The following is a 22,157-nucleotide window of genomic DNA, read 5'->3' on the forward strand; positions in this document are numbered from 1 at the left end:
AACTCTTGGGTTTCTCCAGTTTGTAAACAAAACAATTTCGTATTTTGGGCCCTCCCTTCCCACAGCACTGTTCCTTCTCCCTCTTCTAAAGTTACCTAAAATTTCCTTTTTTTTAAAGAAGGAACAAGAAACAAAGCACCAAGACAAAAAAAAAAAATTTTAATGGTGCCTCAACTATAAAAGATGACTGCTGCAAACAGAAACATGGTCCGTGGCTGCCACATCAGATTTTTCAAAGCAGCCTGAATCTACATTTTTTTCATGAAATCTCCCTGCTTTTTAATGTTGACAACAAATTCAAATTTACAACACTGTATGAGCCAAACAAAACACATCTGCTGACTGGATTTAGTCCATGAGCCTTTAGTTTTAAATCTCTGCCATAAAAAGAAAAATACATGGTTCTTTCAGTGGTAGAGCTCTAACTTTACACCCTGTTTCCAATAACACACTATCATCTGAAAAATACACTACAAAATATATGAATATACATCTGAAACCCGTTAGAAGGAAACCAAGAAGAAAACGATCTCACTCTTCACACACTAAGGTGTTCCATTTCTACCAATAAAATAGGAACTGCAAACAAAACTCCATACAAAAGGGGACTTCCCTGGCAGTCCAGTAAGTGTACTCCCAACGTAGGGAGCATGGGTTCAATCTCTGGTTAGGGAATTAAGATCCCACATGCTGCACAGCAGGGCTTTGCCTGTGGCTCAGTGTTAAGAATTCACCTGCAATGCAGGAGACACAGGAGGCGTGGGTTCAATCCCTGGGTTTGGAAGATCCCCTGGAGGAGGGCATGGCAACCTGCTCCAGTTTTCCTCCCTGGAGAATCCCATGGACAGAGCCTGGCAGGCTACAGTCCATAGCGTCACAAAGAGCTGGACACGACTGAAGCAACTTAGCACACATGCACCCATGCTACACAATGCAACCAAAGACAAACAAGACTGGGGGGAGGGGGGGGAACCAACAGAAGAAAATAGTAGGAATCAATATGGATTTCTGTGAAACTGAGCTCATTAAGTTCAGCTTCCTCAGTATGTTCACCAGCCCATTAACTCCTAGACAAAAAGAAACTAAAAGCTGATTTTTCTACGGCAAGGCATTTAACTCTGATTTGAAACAAACAACAACAACAAAAAAAGAGTTCCTGGAGAAAGTCAATCTTTTAGACAGGTACCCATGACTCTTAACTTTCTTGGTAGGCTGTGAGCAATTACTTTTTTATGGGTTATAAACCTGCATTACAGACTCCAGTGAATTGGTTCTTAAACTCAGACTCTAATGAATGATGGAAGGCAATGACCCCTTGAGAAAATGCACTCCCTCACAAAAATTTTCGAGTCCATGGACCACTGACTAAGAATGTCTTTCTCTAGAGAATATTAAAAGAACATAATGAATCCCTTTGCTTCTTCCCACCAACGCACTCTCTCTTTCCACTCCCCCTCTCAACTTCAGTCAACTATCACCTCCAGGCAAAATCAATACAATAACCTCTTAACTGATGGTCCCCATAATCCAGTTTCCACATCCCTCGCAAGACTGATTTTCAAATGTAAATCAGAAGGCTTCCACGGCTTCCCTAAACAATCTTAAGCTCTCCAGCTCTTCTTTAACCACTCTCCTCACTGAAAAGAGCCACAATTGGCCTCTTTTCAGTTCCGAAAGCACACTAAACTCTTCCCATCTTCTAGTTTTGGCACTTACTGTTCTACCTGGAATGCCTGCCTTGATATCCCTACTCTTTCCAAAAAGAATTTCTCTGACCACCCTTAGGTCTCTCTTTTTTTAGTGTCTACCGATTTCCCTGCATGGTACTTCCACATCACTTTTCTCAATTTGTAACTTATCTGCTCACCTGTTGTGATTTCCCCCACTACCTTGTAGGTTCCCAAAATGCAAGACCCCTTCTGCCTCACATCCCCTTGTACTCCCAGAGTCTAGCAGAAGGGCCGGTGGATGGCAGGTTCTCAAGCACTATTTATCGTATCAAACAAATACTGAATCAGTCTTAGACGTTTACAGAATGAGGGTGTGAAGCAATCCACCAAAATCTAATCTTTGAGAGCACAGTATATTTTTAAATTTATTTTTAATTGGAAAATAATTACAACATTGTATCGGTTTCTGCCACACATCTACATGAATCAGCCATAGGTATGTGTATTTCCCCTTCCTTTTGAACTTCCCTCCCACCAGAAAGAACAAGATTAACCACACTCCTTCAATCTAGGTTGTCACTTGGCCCAAGAGAAACGGGGTAACACCTCAAGATTCTTAGTGGTTAAGTTTAACTATTCTACAAAAATTAATCAATCTTAGGTCTTATGCTCTCAGTCAGCTTCATCCCACCTCACCTCGGTGCTAATCTCAGAAATACTCCAAGCTTCCTCCCTTCAATTTCTCAATTACAATACAGGACGCTCTGTAATCCATAATTTCACTGGCTATGCCAAATTCAAAAAGTATCTGGACTACCTATGCTAGTAAAGAAATATGCTAGAAAACTACTACTGCTGCTGCTAACACGACTATTACCACCACCGCCGCTAAAACTGGACTGTACATAGTATGCAGACTAAAAACATCAGTCTGCAAAACCAGAGATCTTTCACTGGTACTAGGAGATTTAAAAAACAAAAAGATGGAACTGTACTGAATATAAAGTCTTTTAGTTAAAACAGTTCCTTACAGAACGTTCACCTCTTCTACAAAATACAGTCAAGCCTAAATGGCTGCAGGGGAGGGGGAAAAAAATGTTTTTTTATATTGCTAAACTGCGTACCACTGCTTCACAAACTTTTTAGCAGAGAACAAACTAAGCCCAATTTGTTCCACAGGTTGTTCACGGTAGCAGCCACCTCTGGCTCTTTAGCAGGCTTCTACATAATGATACAGGCTGTCTAGATAACAGGACAGGCTACAACAGACGGTATAGGCACTAATGAGAAAAGGGAGCGCCACCTGAAAGCGAAAAACAAAATGACAGTGATACATGTCCCGCCACTCTGGGCCTACACGTATAAATCCTAAGAGATGATGATAATAGTACTTAATACTCAGTAGGTAACAAGCTAAGCGGTTTTCAATTTACCTCATTTCATCTTCACAGTAACCCTATAAAGTGATCATTGTTACTCGTTGCTATTTTGCAGATGAAGGAAACTGAGGCACCTGAAAGAGAAGCCCCTCGACCAGAAAGCAAAAGCTCGCAAGAGCCAAAACTTGAACCCAGGCAGCTGGCTCCAGGTTCCTTCTGTTATGCGGCCACCGAAAGCCCCATCGTCTGTCTCAGGCCAGGCTCCACCACACTCTGCGGCTTTTCCTTCAATCCAATTAACAACCTCCCGGTAAACACTCAACTAACACGGATGGCTTCCAACTTCTGGGCACGAGTGCTACACGCCAGTTTCTGCTGCGATACTTCACCCCATGAAAGTCGCTTGGGAGCTAAGGGAGGCGAAGGAAATTACCTTATTTAAGCGGAACACACGCCAATTACCACAGGAACGCAGGTCGACCTCACCTCCAGCCCAAGAGAAATGAAAGTGGACGCATAAATGTTCCCGTGACTGATAATCTGGACTCTGCCTCCTCCGGCCACCAGGCCGAAAAGAACTGAAGAGGTAACAACACTGAGTACCAGCCACATGCGCCCTAAGAAAGGGCAGATCCAGGCCAGTGGAGATGGGGCGGGGGGGGGTGGGGGGGTGGGGACTCAAGAGTTCCAGGAAAAATCCAAATAATAGGGTTCACCCCTAAAGGGGTGAGTGATTAAGCAGGGAGATGGAGAAAGGGAAGGCTTTCTTGCAAGAAAGAAAAACAGAGATAGGAACTGCTCCGGAGAAAAGGCGGCCCTCAGCGTCGAGAGCTAGGCCGGAGCGAGGGGAAGCCCTGAAGGGCGGGGAGGGGGAGGAGCCGGAGCGAGCGGGGCCCTCTCTGAAGAGGCCGGGGGGCAGGCGCGGGGGAGCGACTCCGCGCCAGGCCTGCTGGAGGCCCTGAGCCAGCGGCCACGCAGAAAAGAAAAACGACGAAACGGCTGGAGTCAACTGAGCGGCCCTAATTCCCATCAGGGTCCCTCACTCACCTGGACCCACCGCAGCGATCGCAGCTGCAGCCTCGCAACGGCACAACCGGCCCGAATCTCGCCCCCGCCCGACAGCGCGCCCCGCGTCCCCGCTCTCGGACGGCGGCAGCCTCGGCGTCGCCCCGCAGCCTCCTGGGAAATGTAGTCCTAGCTCCCGCCTTCCTAGCCAACTTAACAGTCTATAGAACTACGTTTCCCATAAGGCAAGGCGAACACCGGGCCCGCCGCTTTGCGTCACGCGCCAGCTTGTCGGCAGTCACGTGAGCTTCTCCGTTCCATCCCCTCCCCCCGCCTGGGTGGCCTGAGGAAGAAGGAGGGAGGTGGACGGAAGGGGCGGGGGCGTTGCTGACGCCAAGGCCCCCACCATTTTGGAACCAGCCTGGAGCGAGGCCCTGAGCCCCACCCACTCCCGGCCTGCCTTGGTCGTCGGAAAGTCTCTGAGCTGGGAATCTGCTTGTCTGGCTTTCGTCCTCTAACGTGCCACTTCTCGCTTCGTGACCTTGAGCAAATCTCCCCTCTCTGAGCCTCAGTTTCCTCCCCTGTGAAATAAGACGAGTAATTTCTACCTCACAAAGTTGTTGCGAGGTTGCGACAAAATCAGGCACGTGAAAGCGTCTAGTGGCCTGAAAGGAAGACTAAAAGTGAATTTGGTTTTTGTTGTAATAGTGTATTCCTGTGGAGACCCAGAAGCCCGGTAGCAAAGCACTCTCCAGCCTCGTTTCCGCCACCGCTGGTCTCGATTCCCACAACAATGGCAGCACAAAAAAATGTTTTACAGAGTGAAGTCCTGTAAAGCTTGTTAAAGTGGATGCCCTCACCTGTTGAACCAGAAATTTCCCATGTGTATCTTTGAAATCTGCATTATAAACAGACCTCTCCAGTGATTCTCATGCACATGCAAGTTTGAGAACCAGGGCATTTATCAGGATTTTTGCACAGGCTGGTTTGCGCTGGAATTCCTGCCCTACTGAACTCCAACCTTTAAGCCTGAGCTCCGTATCCCCTCTTTTGTGAAGCCTTCAAAATTTACTAGCTTCTCATCTCTGTCTTCCTGCAGTACCTTTCCATCTCATAATTATCAAGGGCTGTGTTTGTCATCCCCACCAGACTGTGAGCTCTTTAGAACAAAGATCAGTTTTGATGGATTTCTGCATCCCCAGGGCAAAGTAAACAAAAACCGTGGAAATATATATATGTATATATATTGAAGGAATATGTACTGCCTGTGAGAAAAACTCACCAGGCTCAACTCAAATATGGTGCCACATCAGCCCTCACCCTTACTGGCCCCAGGAACGTTCCTTCCACACTGCTCTTTTTCCCTTCTTTGAGCATTTCTTGTAGGCTGCTTTCTGAGTAGTGCTTCTTGAAAGGATCTGATGCAATGTCATTTTCAATTCACAGATTCTGAGTGTCTACTGTAAGGTTATGCCTGGTTCAAAATACTAGGAACACAGCGGTAAACTAGGTAGATACAAAAATACATAGTCATTCCTCTTGGTTTCCAAAACATCTCTGTGCTGGATCTCTTACCTCTGCCCCTTCCCTGGCCCAGAAACTTATTCACAGTTCCAGCCTCCTCTTCCTCTTCTTCTCGTTCAACCTCTCTCCCTGAGTGACTTCTCTCCTTAAGTCTGTGTGTAAAAGCACACTCAGATAGCTTTTACAGCTCTTCTATGCATTTTTACTCCCTTATCCACATCTTAGCATCAACTCAGTTCCAGATGTTCGAGAGTCACCATACCCTGACTTCCCACTGTTAATCTCAAACTGAACCTGCTGAAAACTGAACTTTCTTCAAAAAGCATTACCTAGTTAATTGTGCAGTCAATTGTTTACAGATTTGTATTCTCCACTAAGCTTGGGGCTCCTCACAAGGAAATGAATAGGGACTTCCCTGGTGATCCAGTGGCTAAGATCCAGAGGTCCCAGTGGAGGGGTTCCAGGTTCAATCCCTGGTCAGGGAACTGGATCCCACATGTTGCAATTAAGAGCCAGCAGCCAAATAAATACTTTTTTTTTTTAAGGAAAGGAACATCTTATGACTCCATTCATTTACTGAGCACCCGCTATGGGCCAGGCTGTGTGCTAGAAGCTAAGGAGGAAAATAGTAAACAAAGTAAATGTGGTCCCAGGACTTCCCTGGTGTTCCAGTGATTAGGAATCCACCTGCCAGTGCATAGGATATGGGTTTGATCCCTGCTCCTGGAGGGTCCCGTATGCCATGGGGCAGCTAAGCCTGTGCGCCACAGCTACTGAAGCCTGCTCACCTAGAGCCCATGCTCTGCGACAAGAAGCCACCACAATGAGAAGTCTGAGCACTGCAAAGAAGAGTAGCCCACACTCCTCACAACTAGAGAAAGCCCACAGGCAGCAGGGAAGACCCAGCACAGTCAAAAATAAAATAAATAAACAATCTTAAAAAAAAAATTCAACTTCCAGTGCAGGGACATGTATTATACCCTTCTCCTCCTGCCTGTTCAGGCAACTAAGATCCCACATGCCTCAGGGCAACTAAGCCATCTCTGCAACAAGAGAAGGCCATGAATCGAAACAAAAACCTAGCCAAAAAAAAAAAAAAATATATATATATATATACGGTCCCTGTCGTCACAGAGCTTACTTCTAACTGGAGAGAAAACATTAAGAAGTCTATCACATGGATAATTAATTACTACTTGTGATAAGGGCAACACAGGAAAGTAGATGAGATATATGTATCTCATAGAATAGAATAGGGGTTGGCAAACTATGGCCTATGGGCCAATTCTAGCCCACCCCTGTTTTTCTATGGCCAGAAGCTAGGAATTGTTTTTACATTTTTTAATGGTTAGAAAAATCAAAAGAATACTAATATTCCATGACACATGAGAACTATATACAAAATTCAAAGTTCAGCATCAGTAAATTCATTTATGTATTTTCTATAGCTACTATGACCCTGAGATGCTCTGTCACCTGCAAAGCCTTAAATATTACCTGCTCCTTATTGAAAAAGTTTGCAGATTCTTGACATAGAATCCAGAGGTCCTGACCCAGGCTTAATGGTGAGAGGAGGCTTCCCTAACGAGCTGACTGATAAACCTATGGTTAACCAGGTAGAGAATTGGGGAAAAGCATTCCAGACAGAAGAAACAACACGTGGGAAAGCCCTGTGGCCTGAAGGAACTTGGCACATTCTAAAAATTGTTAGGCCTGCCACTGACTCTGGAGTGTAACAGGAGCTAAAGCACAGTGAGCCTAGTGAGGTCGTCAGGATCCAGATCCTGCTGGGTCTGATAGTCCAGGCTGAGAATATTGGATTTTACTCTGAGAGCAGTGGGAAGCCATTGAAAGGTATATAAGCTTGGGAGGGATTCTGATTTCCTTTCTCAAAGGATAGATAAAGGACATCCCTGGTGGTCCAGGGGTTTCCCCAGGTGGCCCCAGTGGTAACGAATCTGCCTGATAATGCAGGAGACACAACAGATGTAGGTTCAAACCCTGGGTTGGGAAGATCCCCTGGAGGAGGACGTGGCAACATACTCCAATATTTTTGCCTGGAAAATCTCATGGGCAGAGGAGCCTGGCTACAGTCCACGGGGTTGCAAAGAGTTGGGCACATTGAGCATGTATGCACTCCTGGTGGTCCAGTGGTTAAGAATCTACCTTCCAATTCAGGGGTCACAGGTTTAATTCCTGGTCTGAGAACTAAGAATTAGATCCCACAAGCTACAGAGCAACTGAGCTCTTGTCCACAACTCGAGAGAAGCCTGAGTGCCACACCTAAGACACAGTGCAGCCGTAAATAAATAAATATTTTTAATAAAGATTAAATAAATTCCCTAAACAATTAAATAAAATTCCTATTCTAAAGGATTATGCATCATGAGAATGGATTAGGGCTAACTAGAATACAAGTGAAGAAACCAATTAGGAAGTTATACCACCATAGTTAAAATGAGAAGACACAGTGGCTTGATCATGTCTGTTTTCATTGAGGATGAAAAAACAGTAAGCAGATTCAAAAGATACTTAGGAGATCAAATCTACTGGTCCTGATGATTAGATGAAAGAGGGAGAAAAGGAATCAAGGTTGACCCCTGGGTTTCTGGGATGAGCAGCTGTGTGGATGAACGTACTATTACTGTCTCACTACTCCACACTGCTTGTACAAATCTCCCCACATTCATCAGGATGTCCTGAAATCATTCATTACATCCCTGTGTCTTCCACAGAGAGCCATCTCCTAGAAGGCAACAGTGAGCTTGTTCTTTGTCTTCCGAGGGCCCTGCAGTGAGCTGGGCATAGAATTGGGAGCAGTAAATGTGTGTGAACATTTCTCAGTTCTTATTTCTCTGTTTCTTACAGGAGACCTCTATCCTTCTGATTGCTCAGGTTAAAAATCTCAGAGGAACACTGGCTTCCTCTTTCTACCTCACCCACCTTATGGCATCAGTCATAAAGTCTAATATATTCTGTCCCTGTTGAACTGTGGTGTTGGAGAAGACTCTTGAGAGTCCCTTGGACTGTAAGGAAATCAAACCAGTCAATCCTAAAGGAAATCAGTCCTGAATATTCATTGGAAAGCCTGATGCTGAAGCTGAAGTTGCAAGAGACACCAAGTTCTCCAACATTCATTGGCTACCTGATGCGAACAGCCGACTCATTAGAAAAGACCCTGATGCTGGGAAAGATTGAAGGCAGGAGGAGAAGCATATGACAGTGGACAAGATGGTTAGATGGCATCACTGACTCAATGGACATGAGTATGAGCAAGCTCCGGGAGGTGGTGAAGGACGGAAACCTGGTGTGCTACAGTCCATTGAGTCACAAAGACTCGGACACAACTGAGCGACTGAACAAAACAGAGAACATCTGGTGAATTTCCTAGTGCCCTGTTTCAGGCCTTCACATGTCTTAGTTAAAAAATATTTATTTATTTGGCTGCTCCAGGTCTTAGTTGTGGCACTTGGGATTTTTTTTTTCTTAGTTGTGGCAGGTGGGATCTAGTTCCCTGACCAGGGATTGGACCTGGGCCCCCTGCATTGGGAGCATGAAGTCTTAGTCACTGGACCATCAGGGAAGTCCAGGCCATTACTTGTCTCACATGCCAAGCCTCTTCAGTCCCGTCTGACTCTTTGCAACCCTATGGACTATAGTCTGCCAGGCTCCTTTGTCCATGGATTCTCCAGGCATACTGGAGTGGGTTGCCAATTACTGGAATGAGTTGCCATTTCCTATTCTAGGGGATCTTCCCGATCCAGGGATCAAACCCATGTCATTTGCATCTCCTGCATTGGCACAGGGGTTCTTTACCACTTGGGGAAGCCCAAGTGGAAATCGATCAGTCATGTCTGACTCTTTGCAATCCCAAGGACTGTAGCCTACCAGGCTCCTCTGTCCATGGAATTCTCTAGGCAAGAATACTGGAATGGGTAGCCATTCCCTTCTCCAGGGAATGTTCCTGACCCAGGGATCAGACCCAGGTCTCCTGCCTTGCAGGCAGATTCTTTACTGTCTAAGCCATCAGGGAAGACTTTACATGGCTTAGCACATGTAAAGTGATTAGAATGGTGTCTGGGCCAGAGTAAAGGGTGTATAAGTGTTGGCTAAGGACTCTTCCCCAGTCTCCCTGCCTCCTGCCTCTTTCCACTCGGGCCTTCCTCCAGAAGCTAGTCAGCGTCCTGTCTCTCAAGGACAACTCTATTCAAGCCATTCCCTAGCTCCAGTGCTCTCAAGACCAAATCCTAAATCCTCAGTTTGCTCTACAAGGGCCCACATGTTCTAATCTGACTATCTTCCCAGCTTCACCTTCAAAAGCATTCCATTGCCACTGGGAAGAAGGGCAAGCTCAGGGCCTTGTATCATCTGGCCTCAATGTCTTCACCAGCCTCAGCTCTTCCATGCAAAATGCTCCAGTCATGTGTGCTCATCTTGCCCATATGCTGGGATTCCTGCCTCCTCCTGCCAGCTTATGCCCTTCCTCCCCAGTGGCCCCATCTATCAAAGTCTTATCTTGTCAGTTCAGTGTCCCCTTCCATCAGGACTACCCCACTTCTACTCTGCATTTATTAGATCCTGCCTTACATTGTGGTTTCTGCACATCTCATTCCTTCATTCCCTGGGAGCAAATGGATTGGCCATCTGTTGCTGTGCCTGCTCAGCATCCTTCCAGTCCTCCTTTTCCAGTAACAGCACTCTGATAATCCTCTGAGATGACTTCAGTCTCCCACTTTGGCTCCAGGGTGAGCAGGTGACTCTGGCTGATGAGCACATTTTATTCCTTTGGCCACAGTGATCAGCAGGTGGCTCAAATCAGGCTAGTGGCTGGGGTAGGGGGTCATCAGGCTGAGACCTATGCTAGGACACCGGGGAAAGGGCCCTCTTCTGGAGTTGCTAAACTACAAGAGTAGCAGAGCCTGGACTTGTTACTAGTCATCTTTGTCATTTTTTGGAGAGAGCCTTCTTGAAAGTGAAACCAACAGAGTTGAAGAGCAGAGCCAAGAGTTGAGAAAGACAGATTCTCAGCTCTTCCAGTTTGAGCTCTTGGATTCAAAAGAACTTGAAATTAACATCACCTCAACTTTTCCATTCATGAGCCAATAAATGAATTTGTTTGAAATGAGTATCTATCACTGCTTTTATTTATTTATTTGGTGGCACCAGGTCTTAGTTGCAGCAGGTGAAATCTTTGGTTGCAGCATGCAAACTCTTTAGTAGAAAATCTAGTTCCCCGACCAGGGATCGAACCTGGTCCCTCTGCATTGGCAGCATGGAGTCTTAGCCAGTGGACCACCAGGGAAGTCCCCAGTATCTGTCACTTCTAATGTTGGAGTCCTGAGTAGCAGACTGAAGCTGACGGGGATATCTGTTGTGTTCAAGAGATTTTCAGAGAAGGAAGGTGGGAAGGGAAATCAGAAGAGATTGGGACCAGTACCAACGTGTGACCCTTTAAGTTTGAAGGTCTACCTGTGGAAAAGAGGAGCAGATATCTTTGCTGTTGCTCAGACCAACCAAACTGCCTTCACCTCCATCTCTGTTTTGCAGGAGAATCAAACCAAACATTCTGACCAAGGTAGCAGCTGCTTATTTTCCTGATGCTCATCGGCCAGAGGAAGCTTTTCATGTATGAGCTTAAGCAGGAGATGGTTACTCCCTTAGCCAGTTGGCTTGCATCTACCATCAGAGAGTACTCTAGTCCAGTGGTTCCCAAACTGGCCTGCGCATTGGAATCACCTTGGAATATTTTAAAAATTCCAACACCCAGACCACGTCTCACACCTAGTAAATCACGGTCTCTGGGGGTGGGACACAGACATCACTACTGTTAAAGTTTATACAGGTGATTCCAACATGAGACAAGTTGGGGAACTAAAGGCCCCATCTAACTGTTTCCAAGGCTTACACTTCTTATAGAAAGCAGAGATTCTCCACCAAGTTGACATTAGGTCATAATGTCCATGTCTGGGCCCCACCTTTCAGAAATTCTGATTCAGTTGGCTTGGGGTAGGACCTCAATACTGGCTGCTATAGACTAAATGTTTTTCACCACTCCAAATTCATATATTGATATCTGATTAGCCCTCGATGTGTTGGAATCTTTGGGAGGTGATTAGGCCATAAAGGTGGTGCCCTCATGAATGGGATTAGTGCCCTTACAAAAGGGATCCCAGAGAATTCCTACCCCCACCTACCACTCCCATTCCCCTTTCTCATTCACATGCTCTTCCCCTAAGGAGAAGAAATGTTTTGTGGGATGGATGAGACTGAGAGAAACTTCAACAAGCAATTAAGATTCTGCTCCCCTCCCTTTTCAGACCTTCCTGTTCCCACCCTTCTTGTGGTGAACACGTGGCCAGGGTGCCATCAGATTTCTAAAGGCAAATCTGGAGATCCACCTCCCTGACCCCACTTTCAGGGTTGGTCCAAGGATTGGGTAGCTCTGTCTGTCCTGCCCAGACTCTCCCTGGGTGAGGCTTCCTTGGGTGGTCTCCCAAGGTCTAGACATGGGAGGGGAAAGTTTCTGAGCTTAGGTTCAAATAGCAGCAATTAGCAATAAAGCTGATTTGGCTCTCCATCCTGCTGCCTTGAGTGGCCTGGTTTGAACTTTGGGTTTAGGGTGTATGTGTATGTCACTCTCACACCCCAGCACTAGCATTTTGTACCAGCTTGAGTTCTGGCTTTCTCATGGACCTGGACTGCATTGTGTCCTGTGACCTCTGTATATTCCCCCAGCACAGAGACTGCCACAGAAGTTCTCAATATATTAAATATGTAAAATAGACTCAGGTCTTAACTGAATTTCTACCCCATTTATGAGATAGTAAAGGATACAAAATATACAAATAGGACGTAGTGTGATGCCTGCTGTCAGGAGTCTCCAGTGACCAACAGCCTCTGAGGAGCAGGGAAGACTTCCCAAAAGAGGAGGCATTTGATCTGGTTCTTGAAGGATGGAAGGGTGTCAGAGGAAAAGTGGGACGGTGCAGAGATATGAAAGGTTCACTTTAAGGGATTTCCCTGGCAGTCCAGTGATTAAGATTCTGAGTTCCCAGTGCAGGCAGCATTTATTCCCAATCCCTGGTCAGGGAATCCCCGCTGCAAGGCAGGGCCAAAAAAAGAAAGAAAGGATCATTCAAGGGAATATTGAATACTGTTGAAAGGGCTGTCTTGGTTGATAGCACCATCCCATCCCCCGCCACACGCACACCTTCCGTGTAAACAGGCTTCCACTTCGGTCCTCCTCAATCCACTGGTCCTTGAGCAGATCAAGGACTGAGACAGACACATAAAGAAGGAACCAGTACCGGACACAGAAGGAAAAGAGGCTCCTACGACAGGTCCTGTGGACAAGTAGGATGTGACACTAACCACCAGTTGCCGCTCTATTCCCATCTTGGCCCTGAGCAAGTTGCTCTTGCCACTGCATTATCCCCTTTGGGAATGGCAGTAAATGTAACATCACTGACCCCTCTTAGACTCTGATTTGACAGAAGCAGGTGCCGGCAAAGCCAGTTATTCCCAGGAAAGTCAGAGTCAGGCCTCTGAGGATCACCACAGTCCTGGCTCCTGACTGGGATTCAGACCTTAGAAGCTGCCTCTCCAGTCCCCTCTTGCATCAGAAGCAGAAGCCTAAACCTCAGCAATCTATCTCCCCTAAGCTACTTCAGAAGAGGGGACTTAGTCCTCCTTCCCTGGAACATTTTATTTTATTTCAGAGTGTTTATGCTCAGTTGCTTTAGTTGTGTCCAACTCTTTGCGACCCTATGGACTGTGGCCTGCCAGGTTCCTCTGTCCATGGGATTCTCCAGGCAAGAATAATGGAGTGGGTTGCCAAGCTCTCCTACAGGGGATCTTCCTAACCCTTGAATCAAACCTGCAGCTCCTACATTGCAGACGGATTCTTTACCACAGAGACACTGGGAAAGCCCCCTTTTATTTCTAAGACCTGCTTTTTTGAAACAGCTGCTGTTTTTATCTTTTGTCTAACTCAGTGGTTCTTAACTGGGTGGGGGTGGGGGTGGGGGGGGTGGATTTTGTCCCCAAGTGAACATTCTTCAGCGATCAATGCAAAGAAATAGAGGGAAACAACAGAATGGGAAAGACTAGGGATCTCTTCAAGAAAATCAGAGATACCAAAGGAACATTTCATGCAAAGATGGCTCAATAAAGGACAGAAATGGTATGGACCTAACAGAAGCAGAAGATATTAAGAAGAGATGGCAAGAATACACGGAAGAACTGTACAAAAAAGATCTTCACGACCCAGATAATCACGATGGTGTGATCACTGACCTAGAGCCAGACATCCTGGAATGTGAAGTCAAGTGGGCCTTAGAAAGCATCACTACGAACAAAGCTAGTGAAGGTGATGGAATTCCAGTTGAGCTATTCCAAATCCTGAAAGATGATGCTGTGAAAGTCCTGCACTCAATATGCCAGCAAATTTGGAAAACTCAGCAGTGGCCACAGGACTGGAAAAGGTCAGTTTTCATTCCAATCCCAAAGAAAGGCAATGCCAAAGAATGCACAAACTACTGCACAATTGCACTCATCTCACACGCTAGTAAAGTAATGCTCAAAATTCTCCAAGCCAGGCTTCAGCAATATGTGAACCGTGAACTTCCTGATGTTCAAGCTGGTTTTAGAAAAGGCAGAGGAACCAGAGATCAAATTGCCAACATCCCCTGGATCATGGAAAAAGCAAGAAAGTTCCAGAAAAACATCTATTTCTGCTTTATTGACTATGCCAAAGCCTTTGACTGTGTGGATCACAATAAACTGTGGAAAATTCTGAAAGAGATGGGAATACCAGAACACCTGATCTGCCTCTTGAGAAATTTGTATGCAGGTCGGGAAGCAACAGTTAGAACTGGACATGGAACAACAGACTGGTTCCAAATAGGAAAAGGAGTTCGTCAAGGCTGTATATTGTCACCCTGTTTATTTAACTTATATGCAGAGTACATCATGAGAAACAATGGACTGGAAGAAACACAAGCTAGAATCAAGATTGCCGGGAGAAATATCAATCACCTCAGATATGCAGATGACACCACCCTTATGGCAGAAAGTGAAGAGGAACTCAAAAGCCTCTTGATGAAAGTGAAAGTGGAGAGTGAAAAAGTTGGCTTAAAGCTCAACATTCAGAAAACCAAGATCATGGCATCCGGTCCCATCACTTCATGGCAAATGATGGGGAAACAGGGGAAACAGTGTCAGACTTTATTTTTCTGGGCTCCAAAATCACTACAGATGGTGACTGCAGCCATGAAATTAAAAGACGCTTACTCCTTGGAAGGAAAGTTATGACCAACCTAGATAGCATATTGAAAAGCAGAGACATTACTTTGCCAACAAAGGTTCGTCTAGTCAAGGCTATGGTTTTTCCTGTGGTCATGTATGGATGTGAGAGTTGGACTGTGAAGAAGGCTGAGCGCCAAAGAATTGATGCTTTTGAATTGTGGTATTGGAGAAGACTCTTGAGAGTCCCTTGGAAGGCAAGGAGATCTAACCAGTCCATTGTGAAGGGGATCAGCCCTGGGATTTCTTTGGAAGGAATGATGCTAAAGCTGAAACTGCAGTACTTTGGCCACCTCATGGGAAGAGTTGACTCATTGGAAAAGACTCTGATGCTGGGAGGGACTGGAGGCAAGAGGAGAAGGGGACAACAGAGGATGAGATGGCTGGATGGCATCACTGACTCGATGGACGTGAGTCTGAGTGAACTCCGGGAGTTGGTGATGGACAGGGAGGCCTGGCGTGCTGCGATTCATGGGGTCGCAAAGAGTCGGACACGACTGAGCGACTGATCTGATCTGATCTGAATGCACAAGACAGCCCCTGAAAACAAGGTAATTCTTGATATTCCTGCCCAGAATATCAATAGTGTTGAGGCTGAGAAACTCTTCATCTCGCTTAGGGAGAAAAAGTTTAGTAAAAGTAACTTAAAATAGCCCCTGGTCTGGTCAACAATAACTAACACAAGGGTGTTGCCTTGCAATTCATCAGTAAATTCGTGCTTGGGGAATTTCCTGGCGGTCCAGAGGTTCACTGCCAAGGGCTGAGGTTCAACACCTCGTGGGGGAACTAAGATCTCTCAAGCAAAGGAGCAGCCAGAAATAATAAACACGTTTGTGCTTGCTCTCCTGTCCCTGGCTCCTGTATGGGAATGGGTGAAGGTTGTTTTGCGCAGGATGCTGTGGAAGGAGATAGGGGTTAGGTGGGGATAAGAGATGGGGTCACACACTGCAGAGTACAGGCTTTCGATCTAAGTTCATATTCCAGCCCTATTTCCTCAGCTGTGTTCTTTCAGGCAAGTGACTTTCCCTCTCTGGGCCTCAGTTTTTTCATCTGCAAAATAGGACAACTCTTACCTTACAAGGGCTTCCCTGGTGACTCAGCTGGTAAAGAATCTACCTGCAATGCGGGAGACCTTGGATCGATTCCTGGGTTAGGAAGATCCCTGGAGAAGGGAAAGGGTATCCACTCCAATATTCTGGCCTGGGGAATTCCATGGACTGTATAGTCCATGGGGTCGCAAAGAGTCAGACATGACTGAGTGACTTTCACTTCACTTACCTTATCTTACAAGGTCCAGGAAGTTGGCTGTTGCTATGACTTCATCCTGAGGTGGTAGAGAACCATTAGAAGAAGTCTTGTGAACCTGAGGGGAGGAAAATCAGCTTTGAGTGGTCGGTGGGGCAGCCAGGAAGGGAGATGATTTACTCCCACCGTGGTTTAATTCCCTCCAGGCAGGTGCAGAAGTCTCAGTCTATCTGTAATCTCGCCTTTCAGGGCCTATACTCTTCCTTTTGTTTAGTTCAGTACCTTAGGGGTTTGTCCCCACCATGGTGCTCAGATTAGACAGCAGAAAAACACACTGAAGTCAACAATTTGCGTTTTGGTCTCCTTGCAGTCCATGAGGTCTTAAAGAGTTGGACCGATTTAGCTATTGAACAACAGAATAACTCCTTGCTGTGGGTAAGTTTCCTCCTCTCTGACTGGGGGTGGGACTGAGGCTGTCAAAGGTTGCCAGGCATCAAAAGACATCCCCCAGCCAGAACTTTTGTTTACAAGGCAAGACTCTAGCAGACAGGAAGCTGGGTTATTCCAGAGCATGGGGCTCCCAGGCTCCAGACTGGAGAGGGGAGGAAATGGGCCCTTTAGAAAAGGTTTGAAGGTTTTTCCAAGCCTGAGAAAGTGAGCAGGGCTCTGGGTGTCTTGGCTGTGACTGTTGTCTTTTCTTGAGTAATAGGGACTTTGCATCACTCCCACTCTGATCTCCCAGGACCTCTGATTGGCCTGCAGAGCTTCTATTTGCTGGGGAGGGGATGTACTAGGAGTGCTGTCACAGCAAAAGATCACAGTGGCTAAGCCAAGCAGGTCCATGAAGATAAACTGAAGTTGATTGCAGATCAAACAGTCTTGCCCTGAATGTTCTAGACTGGATAAACACAGGAATTAAATGCTGTGCTTCAGGGGGGTGGCGGCATTATAAATAAATTCTGTAAACTTACAATTAAATGCCATGTATTCGAAAGTAATAGCATTCAAAGCTTGTCACTGCCTAATTATTTTACTACATTTTGCTATTGCACATGCTCTTGGAGTTATTCCCTTCTGCGTGGTGGAAATGCTACATAATGGTGCACCGCTGCTGGCTTCTTCCCAGTAACTCCTTCAGTAATGTCAGGTTGGCAGCTAGAAGTCAGCTGTGGTGGAAGTATTTACACCATGGAAATGGGCGGATGCTACAAATGTCTCCTTAAGACCACAACCCCACCCACCCCAACCTTTCCCTAAAGCCATTTGAAATCATTTTACCAGCATGACACTGGGTAGAGGACTCCCCAGACATGACCATGAATGAATTTCCCACCAGCTTGGTGGGCAGGGGGTTTGGAGCAGATAATGTGGTTTAGAGAAATAAATAAATATACATGTCTGACATCTGAGTATTGTGGGTAAAATGAATACTTGCTGCAAATATCTAGTCCCTAGGACTTTCCTGGTGGTCCAGCGGCTAACGCTGCGCTCTCACTGCAGGGGGCCCAGCTTCAATCCCTGGTCTAGGAACTAGATCCCACAGGCTGAACTAAGAGTTTGAGTGCTGCAGTGAAGATCGAAGATCCTGCATGCCGCAACTAAGACCCAGCGCAGCCAAATAAATTAAAACAAACAGAACCAAACCCCAAATACCTAGTCCTGACATACTTGGGGACCCATCTTTCCCTACTCCTTTTGAGACAAGAGTGTATGCCCGCTCACAATGCACCCCCTAGGGCACCCCTCAACACCCTGTGGTGCCTTCTGAATGGAAGAAGACCAGAAACGCCACGAGGGCAGGGACCGTGTTCACCGCTGCTTCAGCAGATCTTATCTTCAGACCCCGTCTCAGTCTCGGCAACTCTCCCAGTATCCCTGGCTTTGAAGCTAAGCAGGGCACAGTGGGGGCGCACAAGGGCTGGTTCTAGATGGGAGAACTAGAATGAGCCAGGAACCGGGCATTGCCTCTCAAGCACACGATCTACTTGGGAGCAGGGAAGCTCATCTGGGCAGTTCTTCCCCAGGGGACGTTTGGCAATGCCCAGGGACATTTTTGGTTGTCACACTTCCAGGGGAAGGGTGCTCCTGGCATTTGGTGGGCAGAGGCCAGGGATGCTGCTAAACATCCTACAACACACGGGAAAGCAACCCCCCCAGTCCCGCATCAGAGAATGTCCTGCCTCAAACACCAACAGCGCTGAGCCTGAGAAACTCTGGGACGGGACGCAGTAGGGGAGGAACTCAGACAGGCAGGGTCTAGGAAGAGACAGAGGAAAGGCTCGCTGGCCTGGCAGCCACTGACCCCTCCCTCCCACGCGGCACCCACTGCTGTGGGTGGCCGTTCAGTCTCTCATTCTGCATCCTGTCCTGTTTCTCTAGTCTCTCTCTAGTGATGTCCCTGTTTATCTCCGTTTATCTCTTGGTCTCCTTTTCTCACTCTCAGCCATGCCATCTGCTCTGGCTGGATCTTGTATTCTGAGTCATGAGACAAGCCTTTGGCATCAGTGCTCCCTCAGCCCACACTCATCACTCCAGTTGCCATGACCTGGGAGCTGGGTCAGGAGATCAGGGAACCAGAGGCTATAAAGACAGAGGGTCTAAAGGGTATCGCTTTTCCCACCACCTATTTTGTCTTTGCCCCCAGGACCCTACTGCCTACCTCCCTGAGGCCTGGAGCTCCAACCTGCTGTCACTCCACCCCCACCCCCCGGAGCCTGTCCAAGTCGCCTTGCCCAACCTACAGATCCCTTCCTCCCCACCCCACTCTCAGCTCCTTAAATTTCCCCTCTAGCCTAGTCCAGCAGCTGTTACAAAACAACGGGGAACTAGGCAACCCCTCCCACCGGGGGCAGTAAGTGACACCAGGCTCAGGACGGCCACCGAGCCCAGTAACTTCTGCCAAGTGACCAGGCACTGGTGGCCTCTGCCCTGGTCCTGGTTTCCAGTTCCCAGGTCCCAGAGTTCAGAGCCAGGACATGGTACCTGGTGCTTGGAGCCCCTGCTCAACATCCAGGCTCAATTGCCAGGACCCAGGGCCTGGTGCCAGGACTTTGAGCCCTGCCCCTCTCACTCCCCTCCCCCAGCAGACCCTGGGGGCCTAGGCTGCCGTATCCTGGCCAGCAGGGCCCAGGGTGGGTACTATGTAGGACATGGACACAGCAGAAAACTCTATGACAATTTTAAAAATAAACTGGAGTGACTTTTAAAGTAAGAAGTATTCAAATGAAGACTTAAAATAAAAGGACTAGCAGTCTGGACAGAGGGAAGAGAAAGACCAGGGTATAGATCTGCTGGGCTTCCCAAGTGGGGCAGGCGGTAAAGAACCTGCCTGCCAAGGCAGGAGACTTAAGAGACTCGAGTTTGATCCTGGGTCAGGAAGATCCCCTGGAGGAGGGCATGGCAACCCACTCCAGTGTTCTTGCCTGGAGAATCCCATGGACAGAGGAGCCTGGTGGGCTAGGGTCCATAGGGTCGTAGAGAGTCGGACATGACCAAAGTGACTTAGCACGCATGCATTAGGGTTGCCACATAAAATAGAGGATGCCCAGGTAAATTTGAATTTAGGTAACAAAAAAAAGACTTTTTAAATGTAAGAATGTTCTATGTCATATTTGAATATACTTCTAAAAAATTATTCCTTGTTTACCTGAAATTCTTACTTTAACAGGGGTCCTGTATTTTGATTTCTTAAATCCAGTAGCCCCACAGGAAAACAAACGTCCCCCTCCAGCCCTTACCCAGCTTATCTACCAGCTGCTTCAGGTGGAGAAACAGGGAGTGTTCCTATCACTGCTCACATTTGGGTAGAGGGAACTTAGGGGATTTTATTGTTTTTAATTATTCTTACTTTTATACATATTCTCATTTTCTTTAGAGTCAGCATTAGTTTAGAATACAAAAAAAAAATCAAATGTTATAGACACTATGTACTGCGTAGATTATCACAATATACCCCTTTCATCCATTCTTTTTTAATTTTCCAGTGGCTGCACGCAGGATTTTTGTTGCTGTGTGAGAGCTCAGTAGCTGTGGCATGAGGGCTTAGTTGCCCTGAGACGAGTGGGATTTTAGTTCCCTAACCAGGGCTAGAACTCTCATCTGCTGCATTGGAAGGCAGATTCTTAACCACTGAACCACCAGGGAAGTCCCTTACCTCCCAACTTAAAGCCCTGCAGTGGTTTCAAAGAACAAACTTCCCAGCTAATCAGGATCCAGGGCACTTGCTGCCTGATTCTTGCCCAGGTTCTGGGACACGTGGCAAGTATCCCTGCTGGTCTGACACTCAATCACAGAAACACGACCCTCCTAGTAGTCCCCCTCACTCCCCCAGCTGGCCTGGGGTCCACGCTTTTGGTCATGTTTCCCTATCAGACACTTACTGCACACAGATGGCATCTGTAGGGTGCCAGGCACTGCGGGCTACAAAGGACACAGTAGGTTGGCAACCAGACTGGAAGGTCCCTGCTCTTGTGACTCAGGTTCTGGCAGAGGAGCATTTAATAGACAAATTGTTACGATAAAGCATCTGTTGTGTGAGGGTAGGTCCAGAGCTCTGGGGTCAAAGAAAGGCTCCTGGAAGAAGACATATTTAAGAATTGACCAGTCATCAGCCAACTACGGAGGCGCGGGGAGGAGGGCAGGCAGGGGACAGTGTCCCAGCTCCGTGCACAGTTCATACAAAGGCCCTGAGACATCAAGAGGAGCCACAAATCCAGGGTTGGGGGTACACAGAGAAGAGAAGAAGGGTGTGAGAGCCGTTGGGTGAGCAGCACTCAGGAAGCCACTCCACGGAGCATGGAGAATCTTAGTTCCCGGACTAAGGGTCGAACCCTTGCCCTCTACAGTGGAAACGCAGAGTCTTAACCATGGATCGTCAGGGAAGTCGCACGGCTGTTCTGGAGAAACTAGATCAGAGGAGACCATGCTGCTCTTTCTAGGATGGCAGAAATGACAGCAGCCTGGACGGAACACTGGGGAGGGAGTAGGAGGCATTGCAGGGTTGAGGCGGCAGGAGTGACTTCCCAGGCACCTGGCTCGAGACACCGGTGGGTCCTGTGATGTTCTCTGGTTCTAAGTCCAGATTTGGACTTGAATTGGAGGTGCCCAAAAGATGTCCAAGTCAAGATGTCCAGCAGACACATATGTAGGTTGTCAACCTCAGGATAAAGGTCTGGACTGCAGATTCTTATTTGGGAGTCATCAGCATAAAGTTAACAATAAAAATGTTATCTAGTTCTCATCAAGCGTTAGACACTTTTCTAAGATTTTTTCTTCTTTTTTGGCTGCGCCATGCAGCTTGTGAGATCTTAGTTCCCCAACCAGGGACTGAACCGAGGCCCACAGCAGTGAAGGTGCAGAGTCCTAACCATTGGACTGCCAGGAAATTCCCCCTAAGTCCTTATATACACGAAGGTATTGATTCCTTACAACAACCTGTGAGGTGTGTGCCTTTCCTCTTGCCATTTTACAGGTGAAGGGGAAAGTTCAGTACTGTCGCCAAGATCACACAACCCCTGAGTGACAGAGCCAGGCTGCAACTCCAGGGGTCCAGCTCCAGCATCTACGCTCTCAACTGGACCATGCAGCCTCTCACCTGCACAGCGGTCTAAGCCCCAGAAGGGGATGAGAACAACTTTAGAGCTGTGAGAAGGCCAGACAGTCAACCTTCAGGAATACCAGCACCTAAAGTCCAGGGTCTGAATCTTACTTTTAGGGTAAGTTGTCTCTGAAATTCTACTGTTTTAATTTTTAAAAATTGATTACCCTACAAAAACCAACTTGGAATGAATCACAGACCTAAATATAAGAGCTAAAACTATAAAATCTTACAAGAAAACATAGGGCTTGCAAAGCTTTATAACAGTGAATTTGGCAGTGATTGCTTGGATATGACATCAAAAGAAAGGGCAACAAAAGGAAAACGTAGATAAACTGGGCTTCATCAAAATTAGACACTTTTGTGCATCAGACACTATCAGCAGACTGAAAAGGCAACCTATTGAATGGGAGAGAACAGCTGTAAATCACATCT

General features: G+C 46.9%; 1 protein-coding gene across 6 annotated transcripts in view; it reads right to left on the minus strand.

Moving 5' to 3' along the window:
* The window catches only part of THRAP3 (thyroid hormone receptor associated protein 3), a 72,491-nt gene extending 68,285 nt beyond the window's left edge, over positions 1–4,206 (minus strand). Inside the window, exon 1 of one of the 6 annotated variants that reach the window (XM_027537818.1) lies at positions 4,097–4,206. The gene's annotated coding sequence lies outside the window, so the exon portion shown is untranslated. Of the gene's footprint in view, positions 1–3,482; positions 3,891–4,096 lie in introns of those variants that run through there. The other 5 variants (XM_027537820.1, XM_027537815.1, XM_027537817.1 and 2 more) reach the window with 5 other exon arrangements.
* Positions 4,207–22,157: the final 17,951 nt, after the last annotated feature.

Source organism: Bos indicus x Bos taurus, chromosome 3 (genome assembly GCF_003369695.1).
Source record: "Bos indicus x Bos taurus breed Angus x Brahman F1 hybrid chromosome 3, Bos_hybrid_MaternalHap_v2.0, whole genome shotgun sequence".
NCBI lineage: Eukaryota > Metazoa > Chordata > Mammalia > Artiodactyla > Bovidae > Bos > Bos indicus x Bos taurus.